General features: G+C 44.5%; 2 protein-coding genes and 1 pseudogene across 3 annotated transcripts in view; 1 reads left to right on the top strand and 2 right to left on the bottom strand.

Annotated features, from left to right (window-relative positions):
• LOC144987176 (uncharacterized) overlaps positions 1 to 16,371 on the bottom strand; it is a 427,194-nt gene that overhangs the window by 142,334 nt on the left and 268,489 nt on the right. The gene's annotated exons all lie outside the window — the stretch shown is intronic.
• Positions 1 to 16,371, top strand: part of LOC144986858 (uncharacterized) — a 164,985-nt gene that overhangs the window by 27,500 nt on the left and 121,114 nt on the right. The gene's annotated exons all lie outside the window — the stretch shown is intronic.
• Positions 8,917 to 11,161, bottom strand: LOC144987979 (ras-related C3 botulinum toxin substrate 1 pseudogene; annotated as a pseudogene). The gene has a single exon (XR_013651671.1). The product of XR_013651671.1 is annotated as a ras-related C3 botulinum toxin substrate 1 pseudogene (transcript).

Genomic DNA, 16,371 nt, shown 5'->3' with positions numbered 1-16,371 from the left:
ATTTTAACATGGTGCAATTTGGCATCTAGCACTTATTTATACACTTTTCAATGACTGAAAATAGAGAATATCAAACTTAAATCTGCTCTAGTCTGTTTTAGATGTTTTGAAGAGAGCACTGCAGTTTAGTAGGTAAGACTAGTTAAGAAGTTTTCATGCTGCCTCTAATCACTGCTATTTCACATTTGTTCCTAATCAATAGTTAAGAAATTTTATTTACTTTTTTGCTCTGACTGCCTTAATTTTCTACTTTTTGTTACTGTTGCAAAGTTACATTTACTTTTTAGTTACTTTTTAGTTACTTTAGTTACTTAATTAAATTAAAAAAATAAAAAATTAAATACAATTAAAGCCGCAAGCGGCGTTGTATGGCCCGCAGACGCAACCCGCCTTCCACGCCCAACTCTACGCACCACCGCCCTCACCGCCCTCACCGCCCACTTTTGATGAAGGCTATTTAAAACTGCAAATGCTAATTATGCTAACTATGTTAGCTATGCTAATGTGGCTAAAAGTGCTAGCATTGCGATCAGCATCATCAACTGACTCAAAAAAACACATTACCTAAAATGCTACTTATGCTAACTATGCTAGCTATGCTAATGTGGCTAAAAGTGCTAGCATAGCGATCAGCATCATCAACTGACTCAGAAAAACCCACTTTTTCCAAAATGGCGGCTTTTTTGTTCATTTTATCTCCATAGCAACCATTTTATGTTTTAGTCCCCTTGAGAAGATGAACAGATTGACGTCAGTTTCGGACAAATCGATAAAAGTAAACTTTTTGTCGTCCTTAGCAACAGTGGTTTTATGCTAACCACACCCACATTCCTTATATGTCCATATCCACAGTAGCTTGCCATTGATGCTTAAAAACTTTCGCAACGATCGATAAAAATTCCAACAAGTTTACGTTTGAATCCAGTGGCAAAGGTGTATTTATATAGAAAATTCAAGATGGCCGCCTTTTCCCGAGGTCAAAGGTCGACGAAACTCCAGAGGTGATTGTAGACTTATGCTACGGACATGCGAGTCAAATATCGTGAAAATCGCTCGAAAAAAAGTTCATTTTTCCATATTGTGTAAAAACGCGAATAACTCAAAATGGCAGATTTTGGCACAAAATGGCCGCCAAACCGTAGGTCGTGTCACCATCACGTAATGATTTCAAAACTTTGTTTGGATATACCCGACAAAGTTGTCTAGGTTTCGTTAGCCGATTCTTAGAAAAAAAATCCGAAATTCTTTTTTTTAGCCGAGTCAGCACTTTTTTTTGCGATCGTTTTTGGTTTACCACGGCCGCATTTCTTTATCGATTTTTTCGTATGTGACATCGTTTTGTTCAGTGTGGGCCAGGGAATCGCATATTTCAGTTTCAGGCTATTCCGATAAAATATGTGCGAGCTAGCTAAAATGGCGACGGTTGCGAATTCGCCACGCGCACCTGTTTCAAATTCTACAACTTCTAATTCCAACATTTTGTCCACAGTAGCTTGCCATTGATGCCCGAGAAGTTTCAAAAAGATCGAAAAAAATCCCTAGGACGAGTTTTCGTTTGTATCCGTCACTAAAGGTGCTTTTCATGAAAATTCAAGATGGCTGCCCCTTCCCAAGGTCAAAGGTCAACAAAACTTCTTTGGTAGTTGTCGAATCGTGTTTGTGGCATGTGTAGGATATTTCGTGAAAATCGCTTGAACAAAAGTGTCGTTTTGAGTTCGCCACAAAATGGCCGCCAAGCCGTAGGTCGTGTGGCCATCCCATGATGATTTCATAACTTCTTTGGGATATCTCCAACACGTGTGTTTTGGCTTCGTTGCTCTAATTTGAATTATTTTTTTTTGGCCCCATAAGCAATTTTCGGCCCATTCATTTTTTTGACGGGATCGCTCGCTGTGATGTCATCGACTTCGGGGGGTGGCATTCTCTTTGCCGAAGATTCATTTTCAATTTATAATAATAATAATAATAAATTTTATTTGTTAGGCGACTTTCAAGGAACCCAAGGTCGCCGTACATAAAAATAAATATATATATAATAAAAATAAAATAAAAGCAATCAAATGCACAATAAAATATACATATAAATAGGCCAGAAATAGGAAATTATCTGAGGGAATAGGCGAGTTGGAAAAGATGAGTTTTCAGTTTTTTGGCGAATTGTGAGATAGACCCGATGTTTCTAAGGTCCGGAGGCAGAGACTTCCAGAGCCGGGGGGCAGAGCAGCTGAATGCTCTGCCCCCCATAGTGACAAGGCGAGCAGTGGGGACATCCAGATGAAGGGAGGAGGAGGATCTGAGGGTACGGGTGGGAATGGCCACATGAACAAGATCTGATAAATATGATGGAGCAAGGTTGTGGATGGATTTAAAAGTCAGAATAAGTATTTTGTATGTAATCCGGTGTGTGATTGGTAGCCAGTGGAGCTGCTGCAGAACAGGTGTGATGTGTTGGGTGGAAGGTGTTTGAGAGATTATTCTGGCAGCTGAATTCTGAACATACTGTAGTTCTCGTAGAGTTTTTTGTGGTAAACCAAAAAGAAGGGAGTTGCAATAATCCAGACGGGAAGTGACAAGACTGTGCACCAGAACGGCTGTGGAATGCGGACTGAGGGAAGGGCGAAGACGACGGATGCTGCGAAGGTGGAAATAGGCAGACCGGGTGATGCTATTGATGTGAGAAGTGAAGGAGAGGGTGCTGTCGAAGATGACACCCAGACTCTTAACCTGAGGGGAGGGGGAAATGGAGGAGGTTTCAAAGGGAATTGAGAAGTTCTGGATGCTGTTAATAACGGATTTGGTGCCGATCAGGAGAAGTTCAGTTTTATCGTTGTTTAGTTTTAAGAAATTAGTAGTGAACCAGGATTTTATTGCAAGAAGGCAGTCAGTGAGGGAAGTGGGAGGTAGAGAGGAATTTGGCTTGGTGGAGATGTAGAGCTGAGTATCGTCTGCATAACAATGGAAGGGAATCTTGTATTTACGGAGGATTTGACCAAGAGGGAGAAGGTAGATGATAAATAGCAGGGGTCCCAGGACAGAGCCCTGGGGAACACCTGTAGTGACAGGAACTGTATGGGAAGTGAACTGTTTTAATTGAATAAATTGGGTGCGACCAGAGAGGTAAGAGTGAAACCAGTTGAGAGGTATGTTTCTGATACCTATGGCGGACAGTCTGTCTAGGAGGATGGTATGGGAGATTGTATCGAAGGCTGAGCTTAAATCAAGTAGGAGGAGAATGGAGAGTAGCCCAGAGTCGGCAGCAAGGAGGAGATCGTTGGAGATTTTAAGGAGAGCTGTTTCTGTGCTGTGAAGGGGACGGAAGCCGGACTGGAATTGTTCATATAGGTTATTCTGTGATAGATGTATGTGGAGTTGTTCTGCAACGGTTTTTTCAAGTATTTTAGAGATGAATGGAAGATTAGAAATGGGGCGGAAATTGTTGAGGTTTGAGGGGTCTAATCCTGGTTTTTTGAGTATTGGGGTGACAACAGCCTTTTTGAGACTGGTGGGAACAATTCCAGTGGTGAGAGAGGACTGAATCACGTTGGTGATTAGAGGAGAGAGGGAAGGAAGAGTAGCTTTGACCAGAACTGTAGGAAGTGGATCAAGTTGACTGGTCGAGGATTTAGAGTGTTTAATGAGCTCAGCAATTTCGTTGACTGATGGTAGAGAAAATGATAAAAATGAATGATGATGCGTGTCAAACAGTATTGGGGGAGCTAGATCAGGGTCAGGATTTACTAGTAGTTCGTGATGGATGTTCTCTATTTTTGAATTGAAGAATTTATCCCAGTTGTGTGCCAATTTTGGTGAGTTTTCTGGTATGTGGCGGGGGTCAAATTTGAGCTCAAAACGTCCGTAACAAACAAGAAACGTAATTAAAGCCGCAAGCGGCGTTGTATGGCCCGCAGACGCAACCCGCCTTCCACGCCCAACTCTACGCACCACAACCTCCCTCACTGCCCACTTTTGATAAAGGCTAGTCAAAACGGCATTTGCTAATTATGCTAACTATGCTAGCTATGCTTATGTGGCTAAAAGTGCTAGCATAGCGATCAGCATCATCAACTGACTCAGAAAAAAACATTACCTAAAATTCTAATTATGCTAACTATGCTAGCTATGCTAACATAGCTAAAAGTGCTAGCATAGCGATCAGCATCATCAACTGACTCAGAAAAACACATTCCTCCAATGGTGAGAGCTATATGCCATAATTTGATAAAAAACCCACTTTTTCCAAAATGGCGGCTTTTTTTTTTTAATATCCATAGCAACCATTTTATGTTTTGGTCCCCTTGAGAAGACGAACAGATTGACGTCAGTTTCGGACAAATCGGTAAAAGTAAACTTTTTGCCGTCCTTAACAACAGTGGTTTTATGCTAACCACGCCCACATTCCTTATATGTCCATATCCAGTGTTTTTCAATGTATTCAGTTTCAGGCATGAATGCATGCATTCAATTTTCACTGTATTGTGTTGAAAGGCATGGGAGTTATGACAGTGCGCCACTTTGCTAGCTCGCCACGCGCACGCCGTTCAAAATCTACAACTTCTAATTCCAACATTTTGTCCAGAGTAGCTGGCCGTTGGTGCCCGAAAAGTTACGAGACGATTGATAAAAATTCCAGCGACGAGTTTTCATTTGTATCTGGTGCTAGAGGTGCTTTTTTGAGAAAATTCCAGATGGCGGCCTTTTCCCAAGGTCAAAGGTCAACGACACTTCTGGGGTGTTTGTAGACTGGAGCTGGCAGCAAGTGTGTGCAATTGCGTGAAAATCCTTCAAACAAAAGTGTCTTTTCCCCATATTGTGGGAAAACACGAAAATCGCCAATTCTCAGAGTTCGCCACAAGATGGCCGCCAAGCCGTAGGTCGTGTGGCCGTCCCATAATGATTTCAAAACATCTTTGGGATATCCCCGACACGTGTGTCTTGGTTTCGCGACTGTATTTTGAAGTACATTTTGTTCGGCCCCACACGCGATTTTCGGCCCATTCATTTTTTTGACGGGATCGCTGGCCGTGATGTCATCGTCTTCGGGGGGGGGGGGGGGGGGGGGGGGGGGGGGGGTGACGTTGACTTTGTGGAAAATTCATTTGCAATTTATCCCAGGTGTGTGCACATTTTGGTGACTTTTCGAGCACGGGCGGGGGTCAAATTCTCGCTGAAAGGCGGCGAAGTCGTCGTTCCAACTGCGAAAACAATATGGTCCTTGCAGTCAATGACTGCTGCTGCGGGCCATAATTAAAGCCGCAAGCTGCGTTGTATGGCCCGCAGACGCAACCCGCCTACCATGCCCAACTCTACGCACCACAACCTCCCTCACCGCCCTCACTGCCCACTTTTGATAAAGGCTAGTCAAAACGGCATTTGCTAATTATGCTAACTATGCTAGCTATGCTTATGTGGCTAAAAGTGCTAGCATAGCGATCAGCATCATCAACTGACTCAGAAAAAAACATTACCTAAAATTCTAATTATGCTAACTATGCTAGCTATGCTAACATAGCTAAAAGTGCTAGCATAGCGATCAGCATCATCAACTGACTCAGAAAAACACATTCCTCCAATGGTGAGAGCTATATGCCATAATTTGATAAAAAACCCACTTTTTCCAAAATGGCGGCTTTTTTTTTTTAATATCCATAGCAACCATTTTATGTTTTGGTCCCCTTGAGAAGACGAACAGATTGACGTCAGTTTCGGACAAATCGGTAAAAGTAAACTTTTTGCCGTCCTTAACAACAGTGGTTTTATGCTAACCACGCCCACATTCCTTATATGTCCATATCCAGTGTTTTTCAATGTATTCAGTTTCAGGCATGAATGCATGCATTCAATTTTCACTGTATTGTGTTGAAAGGCATGGGAGTTATGACAGTGCGCCACTTTGCTAGCTCGCCACGCGCACGCCGTTCAAAATCTACAACTTCTAATTCCAACATTTTGTCCAGAGTAGCTGGCCGTTGGTGCCCGAAAAGTTACGAGACGATTGATAAAAATTCCAGCGACGAGTTTTCATTTGTATCTGGTGCTAGAGGTGCTTTTTTGAGAAAATTCCAGATGGCGGCCTTTTCCCAAGGTCAAAGGTCAACGACACTTCTGGGGTGTTTGTAGACTGGAGCTGGCAGCAAGTGTGTGCAATTGCGTGAAAATCCTTCAAACAAAAGTGTCTTTTCCCCATATTGTGGGAAAACACGAAAATCGCCAATTCTCAGAGTTCGCCACAAGATGGCCGCCAAGCCGTAGGTCGTGTGGCCGTCCCATAATGATTTCAAAACATCTTTGGGATATCCCCGACACGTGTGTCTTGGTTTCGCGACTGTATTTTGAAGTACATTTTGTTCGGCCCCACACGCGATTTTCGGCCCATTCATTTTTTTGACGGGATCGCGGGCCGTGATGTCATCGTCTTGGGGGGGGGGGGGGGGGGGGGGGGGGGTGACGTTGACTTTGTGGAAAATTCATTTGCAATTTATCCCAGGTGTGTGCACATTTTGGTGACTTTTCGAGCACGGGCGGGGGTCAAATTCTCGCTGAAAGGCGGCGAAGTCGTCGTTCCAACTGCGAAAACAATATGGTCCTTGCAGTCAGTGACTGCTGCTGCGGGCCATAATTAAAGCCGCAAGCTGCGTTGTATGGCCCGCAGACGCAACCCGCCTACCATGCCCAACTCTACGCACCACAACCTCCCTCACCGCCCTCACTGCCCACTTTTGATAAAGGCTAGTCAAAACGGCATTTGCTAATTATGCTAACTATGCTAGCTACGTTAATGTGGCTAAAAGTGCTAGCATAGCGATCAGCATCATTAACTGACTCAGAAATACACATTACCTAAAATGCTAATTATGCTAACTATGCGAATTATGCTAACATAGCTAAAAGTGCTAGCATAGCAATCAGCATCATCAACTGACTCAGAAAAACACATTACGTAAAATGCTTATTACACTAACTATGCTAGCTATGCTAATGTGGCTAAAAGTGTTAGAATAGCGATCAACATCATTAACTGACTCAGAAAAACACATTGCTCCATTGGTGAGAGCTATATGTCATAAGATGATAAAAAACCCAGTTTTTCCAAAATGGCGGCTTTTCTGTTGATTTTATCTCCATAGCAACCATTTTATGTTTTGGTCCCCTCGGGAGGACGAACAGATTGATGTCAGTTTCGGTCAGATCGGTAAAAGTAAACTTTTTGTTGTCCTTAGCAACAGTGGTTTTATGCTAACCACGCCCACATTCCTTATATGTCCATATCCAGTGTTTTTCAATGTATTCTGTTTCAGGCATTAATGCATTCATTCAATTTTCACTGTATTGTATTGAAATGCATGGAAGGTATAACAGTGCGCCACTTTGCCAGCTTGCCACGCGCACGCCGTTCAAAATCTACAACTTCTAATTCCAACATTTTTTCCACAGTAGCTTGCCATTGATGCCCAAAAAGTTTCGAGACGATCGATAAAAATTCCATCGACAAGTTTACGATTGAATCCAGCGGTAAAGGTGTTTTTTTATAGAAAATTCAAGATGGCGGCCTTTTCCCGAGGTCAAAGGTCGACGAAACTCCAGAGGTAATTGTGGACTTGCTCTAGCAACATGTGAGTGAAATTTCGTGAACATCCCTGGAAAAAAAGTTCATTTTTTCATATTGTGTAAAAACGCGAAAATGTGGAATTTACAGATTTTGGCACAAAATGGCCGCCAAACCGTAGGTCGTGTCACCATCCCGTAATGATTTCAAAACTTCCTTTGGATATCGCGAACAAGGGTAGATTGGTTTCGTTTGGCGATTCTCAAAAAAAAAAGTCCCGAATTTTTTCGTGTTTGCCGAGTCGGCACATTTTTTTGCGACGGTTTTTTGCATACCACGCCCACATTCCTTTATCGATCTTGTCGTGCGTGACATCGTTTTTTTCAGCGCGGGCCAGGGAATTGCATATTTCCTCTTCACGACATTCCGATGAAAAATGTGCGAGCTAGCTAAGATGGCAACGGTTGCGAGCTCGCCACGCGCACACCGTTCAAATTCTTTAACTTCTAATTGCAACATTTTGTCCAGAGTAGCTGGACGTTGATGCCCGAAAAGTTACGAGACGATTGATGAAAATTCCAACGACGAGTTTTCGTTTGTATCTGGTGCTAAAGGTGCTTTTTGAGAAAATTACAGATGGCGGCCTTTTCCCGAGGTCAAATGTCAACGACACTTCTGTGGTGTTTGTAGACTGGAGCTGTCAGCAAGTGTGTGCAATTGCGTGAAAATCGCTCCAACAAAAGTGTCGTTTCCCCATACCGTGGGAGAACACGAAAATCGCCAATTCTCAGAGTTCGCCACAAAATGGCCGCCAAGCTGTAGGTCGTGTGGCCGCGCCGTAATGATTTCAAAACTTCTTTGGGATATCCCCGACATGTGTGTTTTGGTTTCGCGACTGTATTTTGAAGTACATTTTGTTGGGCCCTTTTTTTGGGCGATTTTCGGCCCATTCATTTTTTTGACGGGATCGCTGGCCGTGATGTCATCGTCTTCGGGGGGGTGACGTTGACTTTGTGGAAAATTCATTTGCAATTTATCCCAGGTGTGTGCACGTTTTGGTGACTTTTCGAGCATGCGGCGGGGGTCACATTCTCGCTGAAAGGCGGCGAAGTCGTCGTTCCAACTGCGAAAACAATATGGTCCTTGCAGTCAGTGACTGCTGCTGCGGGCCATAATAATGAAACAAAGCAGAAACAATATAGAAGTTTTTGCAGTCAGGTAGCCTATGTATTTCAATGCGGCCTGTCTTTTACCATAGACTGGGCATGTCTTTTTGGCTTTAAACCCGTTCTTTGAGGGCTTTTTTGGGCTTTTTTGTGTTTTTGTCGTCATTTTTGCGACTACAATTTTTTTTTTTTTTTTTTTGGAGAAAAAATGTTTTATTCACTTTATTCGCTTCTTCAAAAAGTGACAATAGCTTTTTTATTGCATAAAACTAAAACGTCACAACATTGGCTTGAATAAAAGCACAGTTTGATATCTGGCTACAATACCGATGAGCAACATGTACTTTACCCCTGATCTAGTAGTTCAAATACATTTTGTAAATAGGCAAAAAATATATAACTAGCAGTTCTAATTTTAGTTTTCAGTATATGATGCACAGGCATGCTAGAGCATTAATTACAAAAAGCTAGGCTCGTAGGAAGATTAAGGTAGCGTTAAATGTAGAAGTAAAAAAAAAAAAATGATATTCATAGTGTTAGTGAAATGGTACAGTGAGGATGTGTAACGTCTTTGAAGAAAGATACAAGAATCAAATCAAGATTATAACAAAAAGATGAGTACACTCTTTACTACACCGAACTGACAGTAACTTATTTACCTTTATTGGCAGACATATATGCTCTTCTTTGTGACATTGCTTAGCCAGTAGTGATGCTTACAAAAAAATCAATGTGCTGCAAAATGAAATTGATAAATGCCCTTAAGAGTGTTAAATGTGCTCTTACTCCCCCATCACAACACATCTGAACATTTCTGTTCTGATTTAGAATAAAGTCATTAATCACCTTAACATCTGAAAAATCTCAGGAGGGCCTGCAGGAGGGAATACTTTTGGTACGTCCAATTGATTGATAGCAGTAAATACCTTCAAAAATATACTCAAATGCTCAGACCGTTCCAGGCATCTTTTCTTTTTTGGATTGAACAGATACTGGTATTAGGATTAAGGTGTTTGGAGGATAATCTGAGGCGAGAAGGTGGTTATTTATCTTTGTTTACAGTGGGACGACATAACTGCTTTCACAGAGTAAAGTTGTGACACAAACACGCCATTAATCGAAGAGCAGGTCGATCCTTAAAAAACTGACAATAAATCGGCTGTTCTCCTTTTTTTCTTTGTTTGAAATACAGTGTGTGCAGAATGTATTTGGCAACATTTCTTCCACTTGAAACAAAGATTGTAAACGATAAAGGTGGATAACCGGTGGGAGAATATAATGAAGACATTCTACTGTTTTTTACAAAACGTCCAATCTGTTTTAGAAGGCCTCAAGAAATTCATAGCTTTGTCTGTACAGTATACAATTATCAAGGGTTCTCTGAAGTCCAGACCCCTCTCCTACATCTAGGTTGATTTTTTTTTCATTAAAACAGCTGTAATTACACTTATGGAAGGAAAGAATCTGAAGCACATTGTTTTTACATACTAGTGTGTTTCTCCTGTGAATGTAGCCGCGCTCCCCACTAGGAGTCACATCCCCTCTAACTGCTGTGCTGCAGGACGTCTCAAAGGAGAGAACACTTCTTGCTCTTCTTCTTTGCAGGTGGGGGGCACAGGACGGCCCGAATAGCCTCATCGAAGACCGTTTTAAGGCCACGCTGAGTCAGGGCTGAGCATTCCAGGTACTTGACAGAACCGATCTCTTTGGCCATAGCTAGACCTTGGGGATAAGTGATGGGGGAGAGTTTCTTCTCCTTCAGCTTCTCCGTAGTTTCCTTGTCATCTCTTAGATCCAACTTGGTGCCCACCAGGATAATTGGAGTGTTGGGACAGTGGTGTCTCACCTCTGGGTACCACTTGGCACGGACGTTTTCAAATGAGGCTGGACTCACAAGAGAGAAGCAGATGAGGAACACATCCGTCTGTGGGTAAGAAAGTGGGCGGAGTCTGTCGTAGTCTTCTTGTCCAGCTGTATCCCAAAGGCCCAGGTTCACCGGCTTCCCATCCACCATAACATTGGCAGAGTAGTTATCAAACACTGTGGGGATGTACTCTCCTGGAAAGGCATTGGTGGTGTAGCTGATGAGTAGATATGTCTTACCCACAGCACCGTCTCCAACAATGACACACTTTATGGCCTGCATTGCGCCGCAGCTACAGGAATGCTAAGTTAGCCCAGAGCCAGTTAACGTTAGCTCGGATAGCTTTTCCTTTGTCCGCAACTCCTCTCAAGTGAAACTACCCAACAGTCTTTGCTAACAGTCGACCGCGCTAACTCAAAACTTTCTAAACGGAGAACGGCTTGTTAGAAAAGAAAGTTGCGGCGACTCAATTTGGACTTTAGGTCAACTTAACTCAGAAATTCCCTGGCAACATTCCCATGCTTTCGTGAGCTGCTCTGTGAGTTATGGAGCAAAACAGCGGCCACCACCCCTATAGCTAAAGAGAAAAAAAATGAAGCCAGCTCTACAAGATAGGGCATCCGGCGCACGCCCACAGACACCTTAACCAAAGAAAAGATAGCCTCAAACTAGTAGTTAAAAATGAGTCAGCTACTCTGGTCTTAAATATAAATCTTAAAGTTATAGATAAATAACATTTGAAAACTAAAATATTACATTTTGGTTTAATGAAAACAAAATAAAAGAAATCGTCGAAGACGGAATATTTACGGTGTGACACCTAGGGTGGAACTGACCTTGCGACTACAATTTTAAGGTTTGTGCGATGGTGTTGTGCGTGTGTGTGTCTATTTTTGTTGCGTTACACAATTGTCGTGTCGTTTTTTGCTTTGTCCGACTTTTGACCCCATTTTTTGGCGTTTTGACGCGTTTTTTTGACGTTTTGGACCTTTTTGAGTGTTCGACCCTCGTAGCAGTTACAATATGGTCTTTGCAGTCTATGACTGCTGCAGGGCATAATTAAATTACTGAGATCATTAAGCTAACTAGAAATACCTACTGCTTACAGTGTTGTAAAGAATAACAAAATTAAGTAGTTTGACATTCTACTGCATTTGAGTCTGAGATTCAGGTATTTGGAGTTGCCTTTGATTCTATGACATTCAGCTTAACGATTAGTGCATACAGTTTTATCTTCAATGCATTCATTAAATATGTTGCTGTCCATAGCACTAATTCCACCCATTACTCCATCTAACATATTCCTATCTATTCCTGCCATGTCTTCCACATCTCTGACATGCTTCAGTCTCTCTTCAGTGAAGGTGTCTGATTTTTGATCATCGCGGTGAAAAACCACCAGGGGGCGCGCTGATCTGTATGTCAGTTTAAATAAATCTGCGTAAAATGTAATAATAACCCACTGGCTTGTTCCTAGGCAGGAGGTCGATGATCGACTTTGTAGTTGTTTCAGGCGACGTTCGGCCTTGTGTCTTGGACACTCGGGTGAGGAGAGGGGCGGAGCTGTCCACCGATCACTACCTGGTGGTTAGTTGGATTCGCTGGCGGCAAAGGAAGCCGGAAAGACTTGGAAGACCCAAACGTACTGTGAAGGTCTACTGGGAACGTCTGGCTGAGCCCTCCGTTAGGGAAGTCTTCAACTCCCACATCCGGGAGAACTTCAAACAGGTACCGAGGGAGGTTGAGGGACATTGAGTCCGAGTGGACCATGTTTTCCACTTCCATTGTCTCTGCTGCTGCTCGGAGCTGTGGTCGCAAGGTCTCTGGTGCCTGTCGCGGCGGTAACCCCCGAACCCGGTGGTGGACACCGGAAGTAAGGGATGCCGTCAAGCTGAAAAAAGAGTCCTACCAGGTCTGGCTGGCTTGTGGGACTCCAGAGGCAGCTGACAGGTATCGGCAGTCTAAGCGAGCTGTGGCCTGGACCGTTGCGGAGGCAAAAACTCGGGTCTGGGAGGAGTTCGGTGAGGCCATGGAGAAGGACTATCGGTTGGCCTCGAAGAAATTCTGGCAAACCGTCCGGCTTCTCAGGAGGGGAAAGCAGTTCTCCACAGGCACAGTTTTAAGTGCATGTGGGGGGCTGTTGACCTCGACTGGGGACATTGTCGGGCGGTGGAAGGAATACTTCGAGGATCTCCTCAATCCCGCTGACACGCCTTCTTTTGAAAAAGCAGAGGGTGAGGACTTTGGGGTGGACCTGTCTATTACCCGGGCTGAAGTCACCGAGGTAGTCAACGAGCTCCTCGGTGGAAGGGCCCCGGGAGTGGATGAGGTCCGCCCTGAGTACCTCAAGTCTCTGGATGCTGTGGGAGTGTCTTGGCTGACACATCCCTGCAGCATCGCGTGGCAGTCGGGAACTGTACCACTGGACTGGCAGACAGGGGTGGTGGTTCCCCTCTTTAAGAAGGGGGACCGGAGGGTGTTCCAACTACAGGGGAATTACACTCCTCAGCCTCCCTGGGAAAGTCTATGCCAGGGTACTGGAGAGGAGAGACCGTCCGATAGTCGAACCTCGGATTCAGGAACAACAGTGCGGTTTCCGTCCTGGTCGTGGAACAGTGGACCAGCTCTACACCCTATCTAGGGTGCTGGAGGGATTGTGGGAGTTCGCTCATCCGGTCCATATGTGTTTTGTGGATTTGGAGAAGGCGTTCGACCGTGTCCCCCGTGGTATCCTGTGGGGGGTGCTCTGGGGAGTATGGGGTCCGGGGAGCCTTACTAAGGGCTGTCCGGTCTCTGTATGACCAGAGTAGGAGCTTGGTTCGCATAGCCGGCAGTAAGTCAGACCTGTTCCCGGTCCACGTTGGACTCCGGCAGGGCTGCCCTTTATCACCGGTTCTGTTCATAGTTTTTATGGACAGAATTTCTAGGCGCAGCCAGGGGCCGGAGGGGATCTGGTTTGGGGACCACAGGATTTCCTATCTGCTTTTTGCAGATGATGTTGTCCTGTTGGCTTCATCGAGCCAGGACCTCCAGCGTGCACCGGGGCGGTTTGCAGCCGAGTGTGATGCGGCTGGGATGAGGGTCAGCACCGCTAAATCCGAGGCCATGGTTCTTGCCCGGAGAAAGGTAGCTTACCATCTCTTGGTGGGTGGAGTATCCTTACCCCAGGTGGAGGAGTTTAAATATCTGGGGGTCTTGTTCACGAGTGAGGGAAGACCGGAGCGTGAGATTGACAGGCGGATCGGAGCGGCGTCGGCGTAGTTATGCGGTCGCTGTATCGGTCCGTTGTCGTGAAGAGAGAGCTGAGCCGAAAAGCAATGCTCTCAATTTACCGGTCGATCTTCGCTCCAATACTCACCTATGGTCATGAGCTATGGGTCATGACCGAAAGAACGAGGTCCCGAATACAAGCGGCTGAAATGAGCTTCCTCCATAGGGTGGCGGGGCGCTCCCTTAGAGATAGGGTGAGAAGCTCGGCCACCCGCGGAGAGCTCGGAGTAGAACCGCTTCTCCTCCACATCGAAAGGACCCAGTTGAGGTGGCTCGGGCATCTATTCCGGATGCCTCCCTGGAGAGGTGTTCGCCTCGGAATGCCTCGGGGTTCCCCCAGAGGAGCTAGAGGAAGTGGCTGGGGCGAGGGAAGTCTGGGCATCTCTGCTTAGACTGCTGCCCCCGCGACCCGGTCCCGGATAAGCGGAGGAAGATGGATGGATAGTTGGATAGATGGGCTTGTTCCTTCGTTGTTGCTGTTTAACATTGTTTTGTATTGAATTGTTACATTCAATAAAGTTTGAAAAAAAAATAGAATGAGCGCGTGCCGTGTGGTGCTCGGCAGTGACGGCCGCGCGCACAGGCGGGAGAGAAGGAGAAGTGATAAAAGGTTTCCCATAGAAACCCTTGAAGTCTGAACACAGGACTAGCAGAAAAAGTAAATTATTGAGTCGAGGTAAATCTACACATTTTCGCAAAATATACGTTATTGAAAAAGGTGAAAAATATATTAACCGTTAGATATTTTAGTGGCCCGAGCGGACAAGTGAAAAATAAAGTCTTGTGGTCCGTACTGCTCGAAAAACAGGACCGGGCCAGCGGGCAAATGGCTATGTCGAGCCCTAGATGGGAGAAAAGAAATGCAAAAAAAGTCCAGAGACGGTTTGAAAGAAAAAACATAAGTTGCCGGGTCCTGAGATCCCAACCGCAGCAGATACTTTTGAAATACCAGCTGACATTTTAGCTTTACAAAATGAAGACCAAACTTTAAAACCTTTCTTCGCCAAAGTGACGACGGAAAGTGACAAATGTTTAGGAAATGTGCAGGTTATTGTTGTTGATGATGTTCTGTGTGCAGGTGAAGGTGAACACCTACAGTTAGTTGTTCCAACCACCTCAGGCATCATGCTCTTAGCACACACACTTCCATGGGCGGGTCACCTGGGTCGTCGCAAAACATATCGTGTTAGTTCATGTTTTTCTGGCCATCTATGTACACTGATATTCAGACGTACTGTGCAACATGTCCTACCTGCCAGAAAACTGTCATTATACATAAGTCAGACAGAGCATTACTGCACCCACCTCCTATCATTTCCACACCAATCAGGAGAATAGCCATGGACATTGTTGGACCTTTACCGAAGAGCAGCAGTGGTCACGAGTATATCCTGGTGGTCTGTGATTATGCTACACGGTTCCTAGTAGGGTTGTGCCGATGGGCGATACCATCTTCCATCGTGATGGGTGACTGACATCCCGATGTAGAGACACCATCGTGATGCCACGCCCCCGCCACCCTTCGAGTAGACACCATAAACCACGGTTACATGTGCAGAATATCTTGGATCGGTTCAATGGTCGGATTAGAATCCAACCGTGTACATGGGCCCAGAAAAACGTTTTCAGAATATAACAAACATTCACATGGGTCACACTTTCAGTCGGAATAACTCATTCGCACATGTACAGTAGGGTTTGAAAAACTGGAAGCGGATATCAGTCCTGCCGAGCGGCTATATACACTGACATGTCAGGTCGGTAATATACGAGACGATCTTCTAAATGTGCTTTTAATAATGTAACGATTATTATGAAGCGCCTGTTCGCTCATCATTTTATTTTTATTCCGTGTGGTCAGAGCTTTGTCTGTTGAAGAACGGAGCCGGAAATGAAGCCAGGATTAGCAGTATGCTAAAACGGGCTAACAACATTAGCTTTGGGTGGTGCTGCAATCTTCATCCTGGCTGCACGTAAACATGTGGGAATAACATCAGCCTTTATTTAGTCGGGACACGACTGGACACACAAATCCACGTGATTGAACGGTTTCTAAGGACTGAGCGACATTTCTGCTTAGAAGTTCAAACCGCTGTGTGTGCTTACGATCCTAGCTCTGCTGTGCTCAGAATGACACACACCTTTAGACCCGAGTTCGGTAGCTTGTTCCCCTAAAGCTGCGGGACGGATCGCAGTCCTAAATCATGAAGGCGAAGCTAAAGCGAGACTGAAGGAGAACAGGAAGTTGTTGTCCTTAACATTCAATTTACTTTTTATATGCCTCTTCCCCTTAGTATGATCAGTGATTTGTGATATTATATATTTTATTATTATTTTAATGTTGTTAATTATTTATTGTATGTAGCTTTTTTTTAATGAGTTGTATTTTAAATTATTTTAATTGATCACTGAACTACAAAAACCCATCAGGACACATGTCCCATAATTCATTGTTTTGTAGTCTAAGGGGAGCTTTCAGTCAGTTCAGTACTAAATTTCCAGCTGTGTTCGCGTAGGTCGGCACCTTG

This window comes from Oryzias latipes, chromosome 2 (genome assembly GCF_053564925.1).
Source record: "Oryzias latipes strain Hd-rR chromosome 2, Olatipes_Hd-rR_3.1".
NCBI lineage: Eukaryota > Metazoa > Chordata > Actinopteri > Beloniformes > Adrianichthyidae > Oryzias > Oryzias latipes.
This window is presented reverse-complemented; position numbering and strand designations above follow the sequence as displayed.